This window comes from Equus przewalskii, chromosome 31 (assembly GCF_037783145.1).
Source record: "Equus przewalskii isolate Varuska chromosome 31, EquPr2, whole genome shotgun sequence".
Taxonomy (NCBI): Eukaryota; Metazoa; Chordata; class Mammalia; order Perissodactyla; family Equidae; genus Equus; species Equus przewalskii.
The window spans coordinates 21226133-21245404 of record NC_091861.1 but is presented as its reverse complement, the minus strand read 5'-3'; positions in this window follow the sequence as shown (position 1 = coordinate 21245404).

Below are 19272 nucleotides of genomic sequence, written 5' to 3'. Positions count from 1 at the left end.
CTACTCCCCTGCCCTCTTATTCTCTCTTACTGTATCTGACAGGATGAACTATAGGAAACAGAAACTGCCACCATAGGTATTTTAAGCAACGAGAGTTTTAATACAGGAAATCATGTGTTTACACAAATATTAGAACGGATAAAAGAGGATTCTAGGCTGGACCTCCAGGACCAACACCAGATTAACCCCATGGAGAAGCTACTAACTCTGAGATCTTCGCTAGAGCTGTAAGTTCCAGGACAATTCCTGGAGTTACAATGTAGGTGTTAGATGCTGGAATTAAGAAGCCGTCATTGCCGCCACCATGGCCGCCTTCCAATACTGAGGACACTAGAAGGTGGATTCCCATAGCTGCAAGCTAGGCATTGACTCTTGACAACCAAGAAGTTGTAGAATAGATGCTGGAATTTAAGAGAACATCTCATGTTTGTACAACCTTGCTTGCAAGCTGAAATAAGAAGACAGCTTTGACTTTGCTGTACTTCCAAATCTTCTAATCAACAGAAACTAACTTGCATCTACAACACTGGCTACGAAGGTGTCTTTGTGTCTTTCCATTTTTGCCCCTCTTTTTCTCTCCTCCCCCATCTTCTAAATGTATGAGTACCTACTTGTTCTGTGAAAAGCGATAGGTATTGCTGAGCTCTGAAAATTGTGCATGAAATAGGTGAAACTCATGCTTGCACGTAGTTCACAGTCTAGCAGGGAGATAGACGAAGTGTCACCATCCCACAGGTTAAGGACTGGAATAGAATTGTGCATGCAAGGCTTTGGAAATATAACAGAAGTCAACTCTAGATGGAATCAGAGAAGTTGGCACAAAAATGACCCTATGCTGTTTATGGAGAGAAGACTACAAGGTTGTCCACCTGGGAGTAGGCAGAGGGTCTTCTTAGAGGGAAGAATAAATTAAAAAGAGTAGGTTTAAAGAGTAGAGCTAAAGGAACAGCAAGTTGTTCAATACAGTCCTGAGGGAGGGGTCGTTGCTCTCACTCTAGAAAACACGGTTGGAGACAAGACCTTACCTCTAAGTGTAAAGCTCCAACTCCTGAAAAAACAACATCTAAACAAAATGTCACTTGGTCTTTCTCCAACCTTGCTAGTTGCTGTAGGAAATATGTCCAGGCCTTTGATTCCCAAGACCTACTTCCCTGATGAGTATTTCCCCCATAAGCTTCTAACTCTGTGTTTATTTCTTAAGCTTTAAAGAACACAGCATGTCTCCATTATTATGGGCATAGACATCTACTGTTCTGATTCATTTAACATCTTAAGTTCCGGTTTTGTGTTGGGCACTGTACTCAGTGCAGAAGACAAGCGGATGGTGGGGTCTCTAATGAGGAATCTTTTTGGTGAGGAAACTGATGTGCAGACACTAGCCATGTAACCAGACGATCTGAAGGAGTAATGCACAGAATGCTGGAAGAACCCAGAAGAAGGCTCTCCTAAGTTACTTGGAGACATCAGCAGGGGCTTCGTGGAGGAAGCAGTATGTCAACTGAGAAGTAAAGGCTGAGTAGGAACTTTCTAGATGGTTTAATACGTAGGGTTGGAAGGATGCTCTAGGGAGAAGAAATAGCTTTTCATATATCAACTGTCCTCAGCGAGGAGAAAATTGTGAATCCTGGGGGAAGGGTGGTGTAGGATGGGACGGCACTGTGGGGATGTACAGAGATGTAAGACAGTCAGACACTGCCCTCAAGGAGATTTGGGGTATGAAATTGCATAGTAGAAGCTGCAAGTACTACGAGAACTTAGGAGGGGTTTCCTGAGGTCCAGAGAAATTAGTGAAGGCTTTGCGGAGGGGGATAGAACTTGATTAAGACTCAGATTTGGAAAGACTACAGGGACATTGCTCCAGGTTTGTTGACCACCACGGACTGCTGTCCAGAGGTAGTATTACTGTGGGCCAGCTGTTGGAGAGCAGAAAATGGAACCTGTCTTTAGCAACGACACGTCTTTGAGACTGGCAGAAGTGAATGTTGGCTGTGTTACTGGCACGTATTTTGGAGAGCTGAATGTGCCAGGTGGCATTTAAGGGAGTAAGAGAGAAAAGCGTAGTAGAAAAATACTGTATCTGGAAGGCAGTAGATTCAACTGCTGGTTGAGTCTATAATTAGTTCTGTCACGTCGGACACGTCACACAGTCCCTGAATCTCCGGAGCTACAATATATAAAGTAAGGGCTGTTAAATTTCATAATCTGTAAGGCCATTGCCAGTTCAAATTGCAACATCTTTTGAGAAGTTGAAAGCTTTAGTGGGTTTTCTTGCGGTGCTCTTGTTACTTGGCTGTAAGAAGGCTGAATTAAGTTTGGGGAACTGCGGTGTAGACGCAGTGTTCCAACCCTGTAACTCACTAGCTTCAGGAGCTCGAGAAAGTACTTTGCTCTTCCTGAGCCTATTTCCTTATTTGTGAAGCTGGGATAATGTTCGACTTGCCTACTACACAGGTTGTTTTGAGTTTCAAATGTGATGACTGTATGAAACATTGTGAACCCTAGAAAGTGCTACAGGAAACATTTTAAAAGAAGTAAAGTGAGAGCATCATGGTAATCGTCTGTGAGGAGACACAATCTGGGCATGAGTAGTAGCTGTGAGAATGGAGAGTAACAGATATATCAGAAGGTATTTTGGATGAAATGCAGATGGAAAATAGAGAGTGACTTAGAAGGTTGATGGAGAAGAGACTCAGTAGGAATGGGGAGCTGCTAACAACGACAAGGGAGATCGTCAACAACGTTTCTTTAAAGTCTCTGTGCTTGATGCGGGATCTCAGGCTCATCCCAGACCTAGGGAATTAGAATCTGCCTCTTAACAAGAGGCCCAGGTGACTCATTTGCACAGGCAAACCTGAGACCCACTGTCCTAGGAGATACCCAAACTGGATGTTGTGTTTCATCATAACTGCCTCTAGCCTGCTGACGCTGATGAAGGACCGGGGACTTTGAGTGGTCCCTGTGCTCCAGACTGACACCTGGACCCAATTCAAGGCTCTTTCCTGGTCAACGAAATATGGGGATTTTTCAACCAATGGCTCTGCTTTCTGAGGAAACCAGGAGAAGACTCAACTTCAGCCACAGGGATGTTGACGGTACCTTAATGACAAATGGCGCAAAAAATTTAAACTGAAAAAGAAAAAGAGAGAGAGAGAGAATCTGTTGGACGTTATATGACAAAGCCATGAATATGAAAAATGATGTCTGTAGGCCCAGCAAACAACTTGATCACAGTCTCATCAAAGACCCTGAGCCAGAACCCTCCAGCTAAGCTACTTTTGGAGAAACTCTGAGAAAATAAGTGTTTGTTGTTTTAAGCTGCTAAAAATAAATAAATAAATAAATAGAATAAAATCAAATCTCTGTGCTGGGCACTGTAGAAAATCTATTTTAGTGTAAATGGGTAATATGATAAAATGAATTTTTGTTGTCTGGCTCTCTGTCTGCAAGCCAAAACGAGAAATTTACTTTTGAATTCAAGAAGCATATGGAAAAAGAACCAGGTTTTAGAATGATATTTGCCTCTGTGTCATCTCCACTAATATTTTAGTACAACACACTTTAGATGATGAAAAGGTGATAATCTATTTTTCTACTCTGGAAAGGAAAAAAAACACTATAAAGCACTCAAATTTTATCAGCCCATTTCAGAATTGAATAAGACGATTTCTTGGTGTCTTGTAAATAAAATTAGAAAACTACAAGTGCAAAGGGGACATTTCTAGAAATTGTAGTCAGCTCTGCATGTAAAATCCTAGCTTGTATTTCTGTTCCAGGTTCCTGCAATTGTTACCATAAAGGGAGCATTTCAGACTCTGATCTGTGAGGTGATTCCTTTTTTCAGCAATTCCTCCAACCCCTGATAACGTAGGCTGGAGGAACGCAGACCGCTGGAGGTTATATTTTATGTGTTGCTATGATACTGTCTAAATATTATGAGCAGAGCAGGAGTATGTGACATACAATGGTCCAATGCTATGAAATTATGGCAGCTAGAAGTCATTTTCATATCTTTGAAATGTAAGCTTCTAGTTTCAAAGAATGGCTTGGGTGTCTTTAATAAATGAGTGATCCTTTACTGCGCTAAATTAGATCCTAGGTGGCGATCTGGAGTCTATGAAGACTTCAGAAGAGTTTTAGTCCAGGGAGAGTCTTGTAGACCCTAACAAGGAAATGCACAGCAGAAAGGGCCTAGCAAGGGGCAGGCTGCATGAAGAATTGATAGCTCAGGGATCTCAACTATGATATTGATGTTACAAGTAGAGACGTGCTTGGAGGTAAACAAGATAACGCCTGGTTCAATGAGACCCGATCCCATCCCCCCCAACCCCAATTCTCAGCTACTTAAGCTTTGTTGCTTAATTCTTTGATGTTCAATTCCGATTCCAATAATTGTTTATGAAGCTTCATTCAAATTTTAAATCAGCAGTTACCTATAAAATACATCTATTTTTTTCCCCCTGTTTTAGTTAAGGCAAGTTTCATTGAAATAAGAGATACAGCTCTCCGTGCATCTTTTTGAATAACAGTTCTGTGAATGCTATTTTCTTCTGCAGATTGTACCAAAGCCAGTTTCCTCTCTGAATGAACATTTCTAATATGTGAATTCAAAATACAACTAGCCGACGTCACAAGCTGCCCCGACGAACAGGAACTAAGTGCAGCTGAGGCTTTGTGGCTTTTCTTGTTTTCTTTTCTTTTTTCTCCCCTTTTTCAGACCGTTGCTGGTGAATACTTCTTTTTTAATGAAAGAGGAAAAATGTTTCTCACACGTCTTTTGCATGCATCAAGAAATTCAGATTAAAAATTTGAAAACTGAAAAGAATGAAGTTTTGCTTTGCAGAATGCAGGGAAATCCATTTGTCTCAGTATCTGGTGACATTCTACCAACAGTAGAAAGGACCCGCCTCACACTGCTTCCCTATTTTCTCATCTACCCTGCCCATGAGGCAGAATGCTTTCCCTCTTTTCTTTTTTGGTTCCTTATTAAAACAACGTGAAATAAATTTAAAAAAAATTTTTCCTGTTTACATCAGCTTTTTTTTTTTTTAGACATACCACCACCTGGATATTCTTGTCTGGAATTCTCCTCAAAGAGAGTGGAAGGTCTAGAAAAAAGTGTAATAAGTAGAGGAAGTTTAAAAATATCTGTTGAATGAAACATTGTCTCAGACTTATTTCTATACGTCAAACTGCCCAATTTTCCTTTCTTCTTTTTGAGGCCATTGATATTCAGCAGAAGAAAGTCAGTGAAACAGGGTCAAAGTTCAAGTATAATCAAGAGTAAACATAAGGAATTGGAGAACTAATCAAATTTTGTGACATTATCGGTGTTATCATATCAAATATCGTTTGAAATAAGTGGCTCATCCAGCTAGTCTTGAAAATAGGCTTTGCTACAAAGATTCCACTATATTCCTCATAAAAATACTTTCTGTGCGTGAAGTCTATGTAACTTCAGCTTTTCTTCAGCGTAGAACAAGAGATGGGAATGTAATGGATACATATGCAAAAAATAGCTTGGATTTATATATGATTCAATCAGTTAGAAATTTCTAACCATTGCTTTTCCCCTATGAAATGGAAAGCCAAGCAATTAACATGAAACTTTTTCAATGTCTGACATGAAAAGTAATTGTATTAAAAGATGTCAGCGGTAAAGTGTGTTCAAAGGTAGGCTGTTATCAGTAAACAAATTAAAAACCAACAGGGTTCTGTTCTGTGGTCTTCCTTCCTGTTGCCCAGCTTAGCGAGACATGAGTCCCACTGAGTGGACAGAAATCGCCTGATACTTGCTGTTTCTAGGCTGCTGAATTTCTGAAGAAGGAAGTCGGTTAGTCAACTGTGTCATCTCTGAATAGCAGGACTATGACACAGAGATTACTGAGACTTTGTATGCTTCATCAAGTGACAATATGCATGGAGTCATTTAATAATATGGGAAGATAAGATGTTTTACAGTATCCTTTTGGCAAAGCTTTCTTGTCTTCCCTTGGTTGATGACTTCAAAATGGTTGCTCAAAATGAAAGAATAACAAAGTATATTATGAAAATGAATTTATTTCTCTATGGCAGTGTGTAGAGCAGTAGATTCTGTATCAGTGGTTCTCAGCCAGAGGTGATTTGCCACCCAGGGGACATTTAACAACTTCAGGAGACATTTTTGATTGTGATGACTGGAGAGGAGGGTCTGAAGGCATCTAGTGGTTAGAGGCCAGGGATGATGGTAAACCTGCTACACTGCATAGGATGGGCTCCCACAAGGGAAGGTTATCCAGCCTCGAGGGCCCTAGTGCCAAGGCTGAGAAACCCTATTTTATAGGAATTATCTGAATGGCCAAATTACCTAACAGATACAGGATATAATCCTAAAGTATTTTTGTTCTTCTCAGATTACAAAAAAAAAAAAAATGTTTTTTCCACATGTTTTTAGAGTTTTGTTATCAGAAAAATAAAACAATTAGTCATGTCATACTCAGTTTGAAACTATGGGACATATATATATGTGTATATATATACATACACACACACACACAAACACTTTTTTTTTTGGTGGCCCTGAGCTAACATCTGTTGCCAGATCTCCTTTTTGCCTGAGGAAGATTATCACTGAGCTAACATCTGTGTCAGTCTTCCTCTATTTTGTATATAGGATGCCACCACAGCATGGCTTGATGAATGGTGTGTAAGTCCACAACCAGGATCTGAACCCGTGAACCCCGGGCTGCCAAAGCAGAGCGCGCGAACTTAACCACTATGCCACCTGGCTGGCCCCATAATTATATTTTTGAAGACATGAAAAGGAGACATATTTCCTGTTCTGTGTGTGTGTTAGGGTCAATTTACCTTTTCCTACCCATTCATAAACCCCCAAATAGAGGGCATCTTCAAACCTGAGAATAAATCGAATGCAAATTGCAGGGGAACAAAAGTTCTATTTCACATTGAAGTTATAAGTACTGTAAACATTATTACAACCCATATTATACTGCATTAGTAAAAGTAACACCTATAGGCATTCCTCATCTTGTTCAAATACGAGAAGAGAATGAGGTATATAATACCATTGCACAATAAGTATCATTGCATTCCTAATTATAATAAACAATAGCAATCTGTATTCATTTTGGATTCCAATCACAAAAATTCTCTTCCCACCCATCTCTCCTACTGTGACAGAGAGCAGGAGAAAGGAGAGCTGGCAGAAGACTGGAAAGGGTATGGGTGCAAGTCACTCAGCTTAGAGAAATGACGTGGCTCTGCTTACTTAGCCAGAGCCAACAGATCATGTTGGAGGAAAGGTAATTTCAAAGCATCAGCTGATAAATACACCGTTCCTCAGTCCCTATTAGAACTAGAATATATTGAACGCATAGAACTAGAATATATATGCACATGAATCTTTCACCGAGCTGGGGGTAAAAATGGCGTCATGCATCAATGAACGGTGAACTAAATTACAGCGACCCTGACTTTCTTTCACTATAATTAGCAAATATCAATCCTCTCCTGTAAAACATTCCCAGATTATTTCTGGGCTCCTCAAAGGAGTGCCTCCCTTAGAATCACCACGTGGCCCCTCATTGCCTCCTCAGCCCTGTCCTGCTCCCCCTGGCTAGTGTTTCCTGTCTTCACACCCTCCCAGGAGGCCCCTCTCTTGGGAGCTCCTCTCAAGAGTTGACGGGACCCTGCTAAGGGAACTGTCTCCAGATGCTCTCTAAGCTGCCACTCCCAGACATGTGGGAATTGTGGATTTGCTTCTGAACAGAGTTAGGGAAAATGGCCCTCTCTCCAATTTCTGGCCTCCTTTGACACCCAGGCTGGCATACAGCACTGCTTGAAGGTAGAGATTCATCATGTTTTTGTAAAGGCAGCCCCTTCTGTTCCATATTTTCCCCCAGCAACAACTAAAACTAACAAAAATACCAGCTCTTTCGCCAGGTACAAGAAAAAGTCCAGACACGTCTATTGCTAGTTCTTTCTCTCCCTGGACAATTGTTTTTTCCCCTTGACAAACAAAAAGAATATGCAGCCTCTGCTCAACCTGCTAGTTAACATTCCTAAACCAGAATATTTACTATCTGCATTTAGATTAATGATGACATCATAGATGTAATAGATGTGTATTTTCTTTACATTTATGTAACAGAAAGGCCATTTGGGAGATTAAAAAAAAATAGTCTGTTCCAAATCCAAAACAAAAGTCTACTGCTGGTGTAGAAACTAATTGTGATATTTAGAAACAGTTTTCCCCAACTTCTTCTTAGTCACATTTCAATCTCCTTGGTATGCTGGTAAATGAGAAGAAAAAGACTATTTCATAAAACGAAAATGGAGAAAAAGTCAATGTTGCAGCACAAATGTCATTAGCCAAGGTCAGTGTGGCACACAAAGGAGAATTTTGATTAGTCTAAAACTTTTGGAGAATCTAAATGAGTTGAGTACTTTTGGTTGCACTCAAGGATTGAGGCTTTTCTGGTTACTTTACATTCCTATCTACAGCCTGATGGCTGTCCTGAATGCCACACCCATGTATCCACCTGCCACCTCATTGTCTCCACTATTTGACTAAGAGAAATCGCAAACTTCCGTGTTGAGAACTGACCCCTGATGGTCCCTCCCTCCCCACTACCACCACCCTGTCTGTCTCTCTCCCACACTTCCTTGTCTAAGTTTGTGGCAACTCCCATTTTTCTGTTCCTTAAGCCAAGAACCTTGCAGTCATTCTTTATTTCTTCTGAAATTTCTCTTTTTCCCTACATAAAACCCATCACTCATCTTGTGGGTTTCATCTTCAAGATATAGCCAGAGCCGGAACTTCTCTCTGCCTCCACCAACACTATCCATGGACCCAGGCACCATCGTCTGCCACCTGCATTATTGCCACAGTCTCTTATCTCGTCTCCTTCTTCCACAGTGGGCCCCTCAGCTAATTTCAACAAGGGTGCTGTCAGTTAGATTGCTTCAAACCCTCCGATGATGTGCCATTTCTCTCAGAGAAAAAGTCAAAGTTCTTACGAAAGCCTACAAGGCCCTTCAAAATATGCTCCATCAGTCCCTTCCTGTTTGACCTGACCTCATCATGCAGTCACACAGGGCCTTGTGCTCGAAGTTCCCCCTGCATGGTGTAAGCCTCTGCTGTAGCTGCCTTGAAATCCTTAATAATTTGAACAAGGAGCCCCACATTTTATGTTGCACTGGGCCCCACAAATGACATAACCAGTTTGATCTTTTACTCCTCTCCTCCTTACCCATTAGCTGACCTCTCACACTACTATAAACACTCCAGTTACTCTCTCTCCCACAAGCCTTGTACTTGCTGTTCCCTCTGCCTGCCTCTCTCTTCCCCAGAGAGCTTACAGGACTCACATCCTCATCTCCTTCAACTCTTTGTCCTAAGGTTGATTTTTCTATGAGGCTTACTCTGACCACACCATGTATATTGCAAACCATCTCTCCATTCTCCTTACTCTGATGTACTTTTTTCTCATTGTACTTGTCTTTCTTACATATTAAAGTTTTTCTTTTATTTATTATGTTATCTATATTTCTTCATTTGAATCTAGTAAGCTTCATGAAGACAAGGATCTTTACCTGTTTTTTACCTGTTGTACACCATTTGCCTGATACATAGCAGGTGCTTAATAAATATTTGTTGAATGAATGAATAAGCATTGGAGATTGGTTCCAGAGTACAAGATATAACCTCCATAGTTAATTATACATAATATAGAATAATAAGCTACATGTGGTTTTCACTACAGAATGTGGCTCACTTCACTCACAAGAAATCCTTCTGTTGTGTCCGTATACAGCCTGCTTCACTCTACTTCAAAAAGCAACAAGTCAAGATCCTCTAAATTCCACCAAAATAAGAGAAAATTCCAGTTTATGTAAAAACAGTCAACTTTAGGCCAATTTTGAAATAGGAAATATTTTGTGCAGAGGGGCGCTGATGACTTTGCAATAGAAATATAAAAAATTAGTAAGTTGGGATTTCTCATTAGAAACAAACAAAATATGTACCCCCCTCCCATTCCTCCCATTTGCCCCCAAAATAACCAAGTTTAAGAACACCAAGGACTTTGTGGTTTGTAAAACTGAAACCTCTTGGTGGTAATGGCTGAGTCTGGACAGAACTGGAGGCAGAAGTGAACTGCCAGATCTGACTTAGCTTTACTGAGTTTCATTTCCTTTAAATGAGACTCTAAATACGTGGCTCTCCTCGTCTCTTCACGGGTTGTGCCACAGATGGAGACTTCTTGTACATCAGCACATCTTGTCCTGTCTTGAGCCCTGGTACAGATGTTTGTCTGCAAAGAGATGGCAGATTACCAGGAGATTGCAGCGCTCTCTCTCTCTCTGGACATTGTTTTTGTGATTTGAACAGTATTTTCCCCCTTGAACGATGAGTTTCCTTCTTTGAACGTTTACTACCAGGTGGTGCTCTTGTTTCCCGTTTTACTGAGAAAGTCGAGGCAATTAGAGGAGAATTTCTGCAAACTCCCTCCTCTTTATCTACCCAACCTCTGGCCTCCGTGCCCACTTATTCTACTTTCTCTCCTGTTACCATGGAGAAATTGTCCATGTTGAAGGTCAGCTCCTTCCCTTCTTGAAGGGTATTGCTCCAGCAATTCTCCTCTCTCTCGAATTTTCCCCTTGTTAGCATGATCTTTCCCATCAGCATGTAAATATGCTGTTTCTTTTCCCTTTTTTTTTTTTTATGAGATCACTTGATGTCACTACCCCTTTTTCAACTACTGCCCCATTTATCCTCTTTTTTTCATGGTAAATCTCCAGAGAATAGTCAATCGTGCATACTATCTCCAATTACGCTGTTCCAATTTTACCCTGAATCAAGCTTTTGCTTTCAATATTCCACAGAGACTGCTGTTGTCTATGTCACTAAGATCTTGTGTCATTAAAACCAAGATCTTTGTTCAATCTCCTTCTTACCTGAACTGTGCGAAAAATCAGACACAGTTGATTATTACTTCCTCCTTGAAATATTTTTCCACTTGTCTTCCAGGACAAGCCCGGTTTTCCTTTGACTTCACTGGCCATTTCTCTTCATTTTCCAGTGCAGGTTGCTCTTCATCTCCTGACTTATTTCTTTTGGAGTGGCCCAAGGCTGTCTTCAAATCTTTTTTCTGTTCTCACTTAATTCCTGAATGATCTCATTCATTCTTATGATTTTAATACCACCTATGTACTGCTGAAAACCCCTAAATATTTATATCTCGCTGGATATGTCCCTTTGACTCAAGATTTAAGTATCTCTGCTTGAATATTTAATTGGTCTCTCAAAATGAGGATGTTAAGGGGCCGGCCTGGCCCAGTGGCATAGTGGTTAAGTTCATGCACTCCGTTTCAGCAGCCTGGGGTTCATAGGTTCAGATCCTGGGTGCAGACATACACACCGTTCATCCAGCCATGCTGTGGGGGTGTCCCACATACACTATAGAGGAAGGTTGGCACAGATGTTAGCTCAAGGACAATCTTCCTCACGTCCCCTCCCTCCAAATGAGGATGTCCATATTTTCCATCACTCTTAATTTACTCTTGCCAAATTCTTTCTGATCTCCATGGACATGTAGGAACTCTATTTTTCTGGATACTCAGGCCACAATCTTTAGAGTCAATCTTGCTGCCTCTCACATCCAGTCTGTAGTATATCCTGTTAGCTTTGTCTTCAAAATATTCAGAATCTGATTCCCTCTGATCACCCATGTCTACTCAGTCTAAGACATTATCCTTTGCTTGGATTATAGCAGTAACCCCTTATCTAATCTTCCTTTTTTTAAATCTCCATTCCATCCCTCACCTTTAGTCAATTCTCATCACAGCAACCTGAGTGATCTTTTAAAAAAAAGGTTGGTTACTCACTCTTCTGCTCAAAATCCTCCCTTAACTTTCCATTTTACTCAGAGCAAAGCCAAAGTCCCTCCAGAGTCCTGCCAGTCTCTAAGTAGTCTGACCTTCTACAATCTCTCTACCGTTATCTCCTTCTCCACTCCTTCACCCCACCCCCACTTCTTCCTTGACCATGCCAGTCACATTCCCTTTGCACAAATTGTTACCCGGCTTAGAAGAACATTCCTAGAATATCTGAATGACTTAATCTCTTCATTTAGGTTTTGCTTAAATCTTTGCTTCTTAATGAATCTTTCCCTGACTACTGTATTTACATAGCAACCCTTCAAAACATTTTATCTTTCATCCCTGCTTTTTTCACATTCACAGCAATCATAACTGTCTAACCTTCTATATATTTGTTACTTTTTAATCATCTGTCTTCTCACACTAGAATATGACTCCCACCAGAGCACATGTTTTTCTCTTTTCATCCACTGATGCCTCTGTGGTGCCAGAAGAGTGCTTGCCACATGGGAGGTGCCCAATAAATATTTGTTTAATAAATAAACGAATGTGTTTTGTACATAGCTGATTATAAATGAATACAATTACAGTCTTCGATAGGTAAGCAGAAAAAGTTATAAATCTTATTTTAGCCCACTGAAAGAAACTGAATCAGAACCAAGTGAGATAGAATTATTCTTAGTTGATTTTTTTTGTTTTTAATAAGAGACTTTTGGAATGCATGTTAACCACTTATTCAGTCCTGCGGGGTGTTTACCTACTACTTTCCTATCTGACTTCATTTTTGCCTTGTCTTGGTTTCTTCCTGGGATTAGAAAGCATGTTCTGTAATCACATCCTGTGGCATCTTTACTCTAGTAGTTATTTTATAGTAGTCATTTGCAGTTCAAGAGTTTGCATGAGCCAGTAGCAGCTTCTCAGAAGGGGTCACCCACAGGGCCCATGCTGAAGAAAAGGACATTCTGACTCTGCTCTCGCTCAGCATGTGGAAGGTGAATGGAAGATTATGAAAAAGGCAGAAAATACTTGATGTTACTTAACAACTTGCTTTTCCATGATGGAATCTTCCCCAAATGTGCAAATACCATAATTTTCAGATATATTAATCTAATTATCCTTTCTAAAACATGAAAATGATAAATCTGGAGGAAAAAAAACTTAGAGGAAGGCATGAATGATCCGTGTGTCTCCTGTAATCTCTTGTGATATACCTGAGTTAGCATGTGTCTATATATTTGTGTGTGTGTGTATCTCTGTGCATCTGTCTAGTTTTTAAATGCATTTGAAGCTGCTCAAGAGAAGGGGACTGTCCTTGAGAAATCCCCCATATTTTGTCATGGAAGTTGAGTGTCCAGCTTCCCTCATGACTCTTCTGATCCTTGGCTAGAAGTAAATGGCACAGAGCTCTTGTGAAAGTGACTAATGGCAAGAGTCTTTTAGTTCCTGGAATCTACATTGAGGCTTCACTTGATTTTCATGGATAACTTCCTTTGGGATACCTATTCTCCATTTAAGATGTGTGAGGAAGCCTGGATTCATTATGTTGTCATTCAGTGAGCCAAAATGATGCTTCGTGGACCTGTTCACTGAAAGGTTTAGTGAGCAGACCTCATCCGATCTTCTGAAAACTCTAGAGGGAAAATAGTAGGTGGCCCTAGTAGGTTCTCTGTTTTCTGTGGAAACTATGTAGGTTGGTCATGTGGAGGTGAATCAAATGATTTGCCCTTGATCTTTCCCTCCCATGGTTTTGTGATCTCTGGCTGATCACCATGTGTCAGTGATGATCATTGACTTCTTCTTTGTGCCGTTTCTTTGTATTTGTTTGGTGTCTTAACCTCTTTGGCTCTGTGTGCCTTCAGATTTATTAATAATATTTTATTAATTTACAGTGTGATATGAACTGGTTAGAGTCACTATTGATGTTAAAGTTACACTTGCATTTGTGTGTGATATGTTGCTCATACAAACAGAAATGGACACTAGAACCTTGTCTGTTATCACCAGCCAGGCACACAGGAATCCAACTGGGGACTTTATAAAATCAAGAGAATTCACTGAGATTGACTACACTTGTATTATAAGTTGCTTGTAGTTTACTAAATCAATTACTCACATATATTCAATTAGTAATTAATTTCATTCAAAAACTATTTATTAGTTCCTAGTATGTTTGGGGAATTGTTCTTGACACTGGAAGTAGAGCAGAGAACAAATCAGACTTGTCCCTGTCCTCATGGAACTTACATTCTAGTAGTGGGGGTGGGGCAGACCATGAGCAAACAGATAATTGATAAAATGCCTAGAGTGAAAAAAAGTAGAGGTTACTGATAGAGAGTAAGAATCATGTGTCAGGGAAAGTCTCTCAGAGGATGTGGCATTTGAGAAGAGACCTGAAAGAAGTCAGAATGAAAGTTATGGGATGTTCTCAGGGAAGTGAATCTGGGCAGAAAGAACAGCAGGTCCAAAGGCTCTGTGGCAGGAGATGATGAAGTAATGAATGGTGATGAAAAGATGGAAGGGGTGACGTATTGGTTGTTACTAGGGCTAGATAATAGAGGACCTTGTAGACCAGCCTAAAGAGCTTGGCTTTTATTCTGAGTGAGATGAGAAGCCACTAGAGGTTTCCAAGGAAGAAAATGACAGGATTTTATTTATATTTTTAAAAGAATCCCTGTTTGCTCTAGAGAACAGACTTATGGGAGAAAGGGGTATAAAAATGGAAGGAGAGAGAGATCAGACAGCAGACTGTATAGGAATCTAGGGGAAAGCTGAATAGTACTTTGTCTAGAACTAGGACACTAGACAGAGTGGAGGTCATAAGAAGCAACCGGTTTCACAATAAAGTCTGACATAGAGTGGCCAGGATCTGCTGAAGGACTTCACGTAGGATGTGAGAGAAACAGAGGAGTCAAGGATAATTTTAAGGCTTGTGGGCTGAGCAACAGGTGAATAATTGTGACATCGAGTGAGATGGGGAAGATTTTGGAGGAGGAACAGGTTTGGATAGGTGGGTGGGAATCAAGGATTCGGTTTGATAAATGTGAAATTTGCAAAGCCCATTAGGAATCCAAGAAGAGATGGAATGGAGTTGGATACAGGAGTCTATATCATCCAATAGAGTTGGATTTTAAGAGAGAGGTGCAGACTAGAGACATACATTTGCAGGACACCAGCACATACATGGGATTGGTGAAGACACCTAGGAAGTCAGTGCAGATAGAGAAGAGAATGACCTCAGTATTGAGCGATTAGGAGGAAAAGGATGGTCCAGCAACGAAGCAGGAGGCAGGAGAGGGGAGGAGGGCTGGAGAGTGAGAGCTCTTGAAATCAAGTGAAGAAAGTAGATATTTTCATAAGGAGGAGAGCTATGTGTTAAATGCAGCTGATAGATCAAATAAGAGAAGGAATCCTAATTAACCACTGGAATTTGAAATTGAAGGGGCTTAGAAGTTCCTTAGCAAGGCGTGGTAACATGTTTAAGTTTCTAAAAGATCCTTTTCTTCTTTCATCCCGATTCTCTATTATCTGCTAATACTTTCTTGTCTTTCTCAGTTGTCAAAATCCTATGGTCATCTAAGTTGCAATGATTCATTCTTTGTAGAAAGTCTTTTATCTTTTTCTTCTTAACTAAATGTGAGGGTTTCTTGTTCTCATGTCATTGCTCAAAATTCAGATTTTAGACTGTTTATCCATGGTCACACTTATAGACATATTTTCTAGCTCACTCTCTGTGGTCTATGTGTTAGAAAATGTAAGTTAAATTTTGAAGACCAGATTCAACTTATTTTTCCCTAGTAATGCCCCAATAGCATCTATTTCAAGTTTCTTATTATGCCTACTTTCCAGTGTTGCTCCAACTGCATGCTTGTTACTTGGAATCTTAATATTTCAGAAGTACCGATTTCTCTAGTGGGGATAAACTAGTCTTTAGGTATATCCGAAGTGTTGGAGGTAAATTAGTGCTGTAAATAGTATTTCCTAGGGAAATTTCATTTGCCCTTCTCTTCTTTCCCAGTCTTTCAGTTGGCAGCTTGCCTATGTAGTTAATGGCTAATCAGTGGGAAAAATGAAACATTAGAGTTCTTCAAATGTTGAAGAAGGAAACATTTTCAGAAAGGGCAGAAGGTCAATGGGCTTGTGTGAGGGGAAACCACTGTTTTTACCGACACCTTCTCACTACCTGCCTGGAACACAGAAAGAGGAGGAAATGGGAAAAATTCTGTATTTTAGTTGGTGGTTGGTGGAACTTTGAATGTGGATTTTGAGCGTTATAGGTCATGTGTGTTTCTATCTGGGAACTTTCAGAGCACTGAAGGAAGAACAAAACTATTCATTTTTTTCTTGGCTGGAATTTTTGAGAAATGAGAACTCTTTTCAGTACACAGTCATGTGCCACTTGATGATGGGGATATGTTCTGAGAAATGCGTCATTAGGCGATTTCGTGTTGTGCGAACATCATAAAGTGTACTTACTCAAACCTAGATGGGAGTGCCTACTACACACATAGGCTCTATGGTACTAATCTTATGGGACCACCATCACATGTGCAGCCATCGTTGACTGAAGTGTCGTTATGTGGCGTATGACTGACAGCCACTGCTGTGAGCATGAGTTCTACCAGAAGCACCAATGCCCTCAACATCCTGGCCATTCTGATTGAATCAACTCAGCTGACATTTTGAGCACTTCATCTGTACTTGGCACTGTATGAGACCCTCTTTACTGATTTTCTCACTTAATTTTCCCAGAAAGCCCATTGAATAGCTACTACTAATGACATTATATAGAAGAGAAATCTAATACTGAGCATGTTAAAGTAAGTTTATGAAAGGCACGCAGGAAGGAAATACAGGAGCCCAAACTTTCTGAATTCCAAGCTCATGTCTAATGTGCTAACAACCTAAGTGCTAGATAGACACATATACAGCTAACCAGTCTGATAAACACGGTTCTGAACACATTGTTATGAACCAATGGCAGGGACGGGCAAAGATCTTTTGAAAGGGCCACAGAGGTGTATTTTCTGCTGGATCTTAACACGTTAGGATGAGAGATCATGGCATTCCTAACTTTTGGAGAAGCATAAGCAAAGGCATAAAATCATAAAAATGATGACTTTTGTGATTACATGCAATATATCTCAATGAACTAATAAACCAGTTATTGAAAACCTTTGCAAAGTGGAATGTCAAGTCTCTTTGTGTTCAATTATTCATTCATGCCCTTTGGAATTGGATATATGTTGGTGGTGATGGGAGTTGCTAGTAGTATACATATCCAGAAGCTTCCTTGAACAATATCAGCATAGGACAGTTGGAGACACGCCTTAGGAAAGCTCCTCAAAATCGTGGGCTATCAAGTTACCTGAAGGACCAAGAGTGTAAATATGGAGGAAGAGAAGGAAGGCAATGGGCAGGTTGTCCCCTCTTTAATTCTGCACTTGCTCATAAACATCTCTTCTGCCAGTATACATTGCCTTTATAACATCAGAAAGATAATGTTATTTGAAGGCCTGAAGTCAAGTCAAGCAAGATTACTTAATGTAGGAAAGAGTAAAGAGCATTGCTGGTTTAGGAGATCACAAAAATCTAGCCGAAAGCAAGTCCATACTGACTTTGGAGATTAAGACAAGAAAGAAGGATTAGGAATCCAGGTAAAAAGTCTTCTTAACAAAGTATCTCTATCTAGCCAACAATTTGGGAAACAAGGATGGATAATGGGAGTTAAGTGGGTATGTGGCTTAATGCTGGACCAAAGCCTTTCCAGTGCAGGAGGGAGCGTATGTCCTTTCCAAGGGGTGCAATTCGGATTTTATAGGTGAAGGCTTGTCTCTGTTTGGCTGGAGTGGGAGAACAAGGCCTGAAGAGACAGGCAGAATTCCTAGATTATGAGTTTGTATTAACTCAGATCACCTGTCCCGGATCAATTTTTCCAGTGGGGGCTGAGATGCAGTCCTGGCACTCCTGCGCTCTGTCCATGTGTGTTTTGCTCTTTTTCCCTCTATATTGGCCAGGTCGTCGGTTGTTGAAGGTGTTGGGCAAGACTCGGCTGGACAAATATCCCCCTAATACTGATCAGAACTTCTAAAACGTCACTCGGTCTCTGAGCTAAGTGTCCTGACTAATTCTCCTCACGAGTCTCATATAATTCACAGGGTTGTGGCCTGACTTCCACTTTACAGGGTACATCAGGCCAAGACATCTAGTTACCGGAGCTGAGAAGCTCGCACTTCCCTTGATCTCCAATGCCTGAACTAGTCAGCCCTTTATGGTTTACGTCTGTTTTGGCGTGTATCCCAACGATATTGCGTCAATTATATGTTCGAGTACGTATGTCTTATTACCTAGACTATACTGAGGGGTCCCGGTGGTCAGGGGACACAAGTGTCTGTTTTGATGCTGCATGCAATACCTAGCTTAGTGCCTAGTCTGGCAGCTTTCACATCCTACTGCCACCAAAGTCACCTGAGATGATTGTTACAAATGCATCTTTCAGGGCCCCTCCCCAATTTACAGCGAATTAGTTATTCCAAGGTGGAGCCCCAGAACATAGATTTTTTTGTAACCTGCTATCTCCGGGAATCATGATTATACTTTGAAAAACACTAGCATCACTAGTGAGATCTCAAAACACATATTGAGGGGTTACTGATGGCCAGGGACTAAGAAGAGAAAAGAGCACAGCAGATGAAGAGCTGTGATTTACTTTTGTTTTCTGTAACAAGTACTGGCTGTCTTGGTTGGTGTGCTGTGTATGCTTCTTCAGTGGTAAAGTTCAAAGTGTTCCTCAGCGCAGTTACCCGTTCACACAGTTAACACATCTCTCTACACCCGCCCCCATTTGCTTGATTCACTCTTTCCAGTTGTTCAAATTTGGCTTCAATGTCACTTCCTCAGAGACTCTCCCTAACTTCTTTAAGTAGAGCCTTCCACCACACAGCCCTTATTCTGTTGTAGACTCCATTTCAGCTGTGATTTTTGTAAATACACATACACACAATACACATACACAAACATATGTGTGTGTGTGCACATACATATGTGAGTATATGTATGTCTATACTCATTTATTTATTGTCTGTCTGACTTTGTTGATTTAATCACCAACACACATTGAGGGTCTGATACCATTCTTAGCATCTTACAAGTTTCAGCATCATTTAATAAATAGATAAAGGAACGAACGATCCACTTGGAAATCCATTGATCATACGGATAGAATTTTTTAAAAAAATTAATTATGGAAGAACAACAAAGGCTTTGACAATGCACGTTGTTTTACAGTTTGTTTCAGTGACTGTTATTTGATTTGGTTACTCTCTCGGTAGGGTAGATGTCAATATCCTTAATGTGCAAATGAAAGTGCTGAGATCTAGAGTAGTATTTCAAGATGTG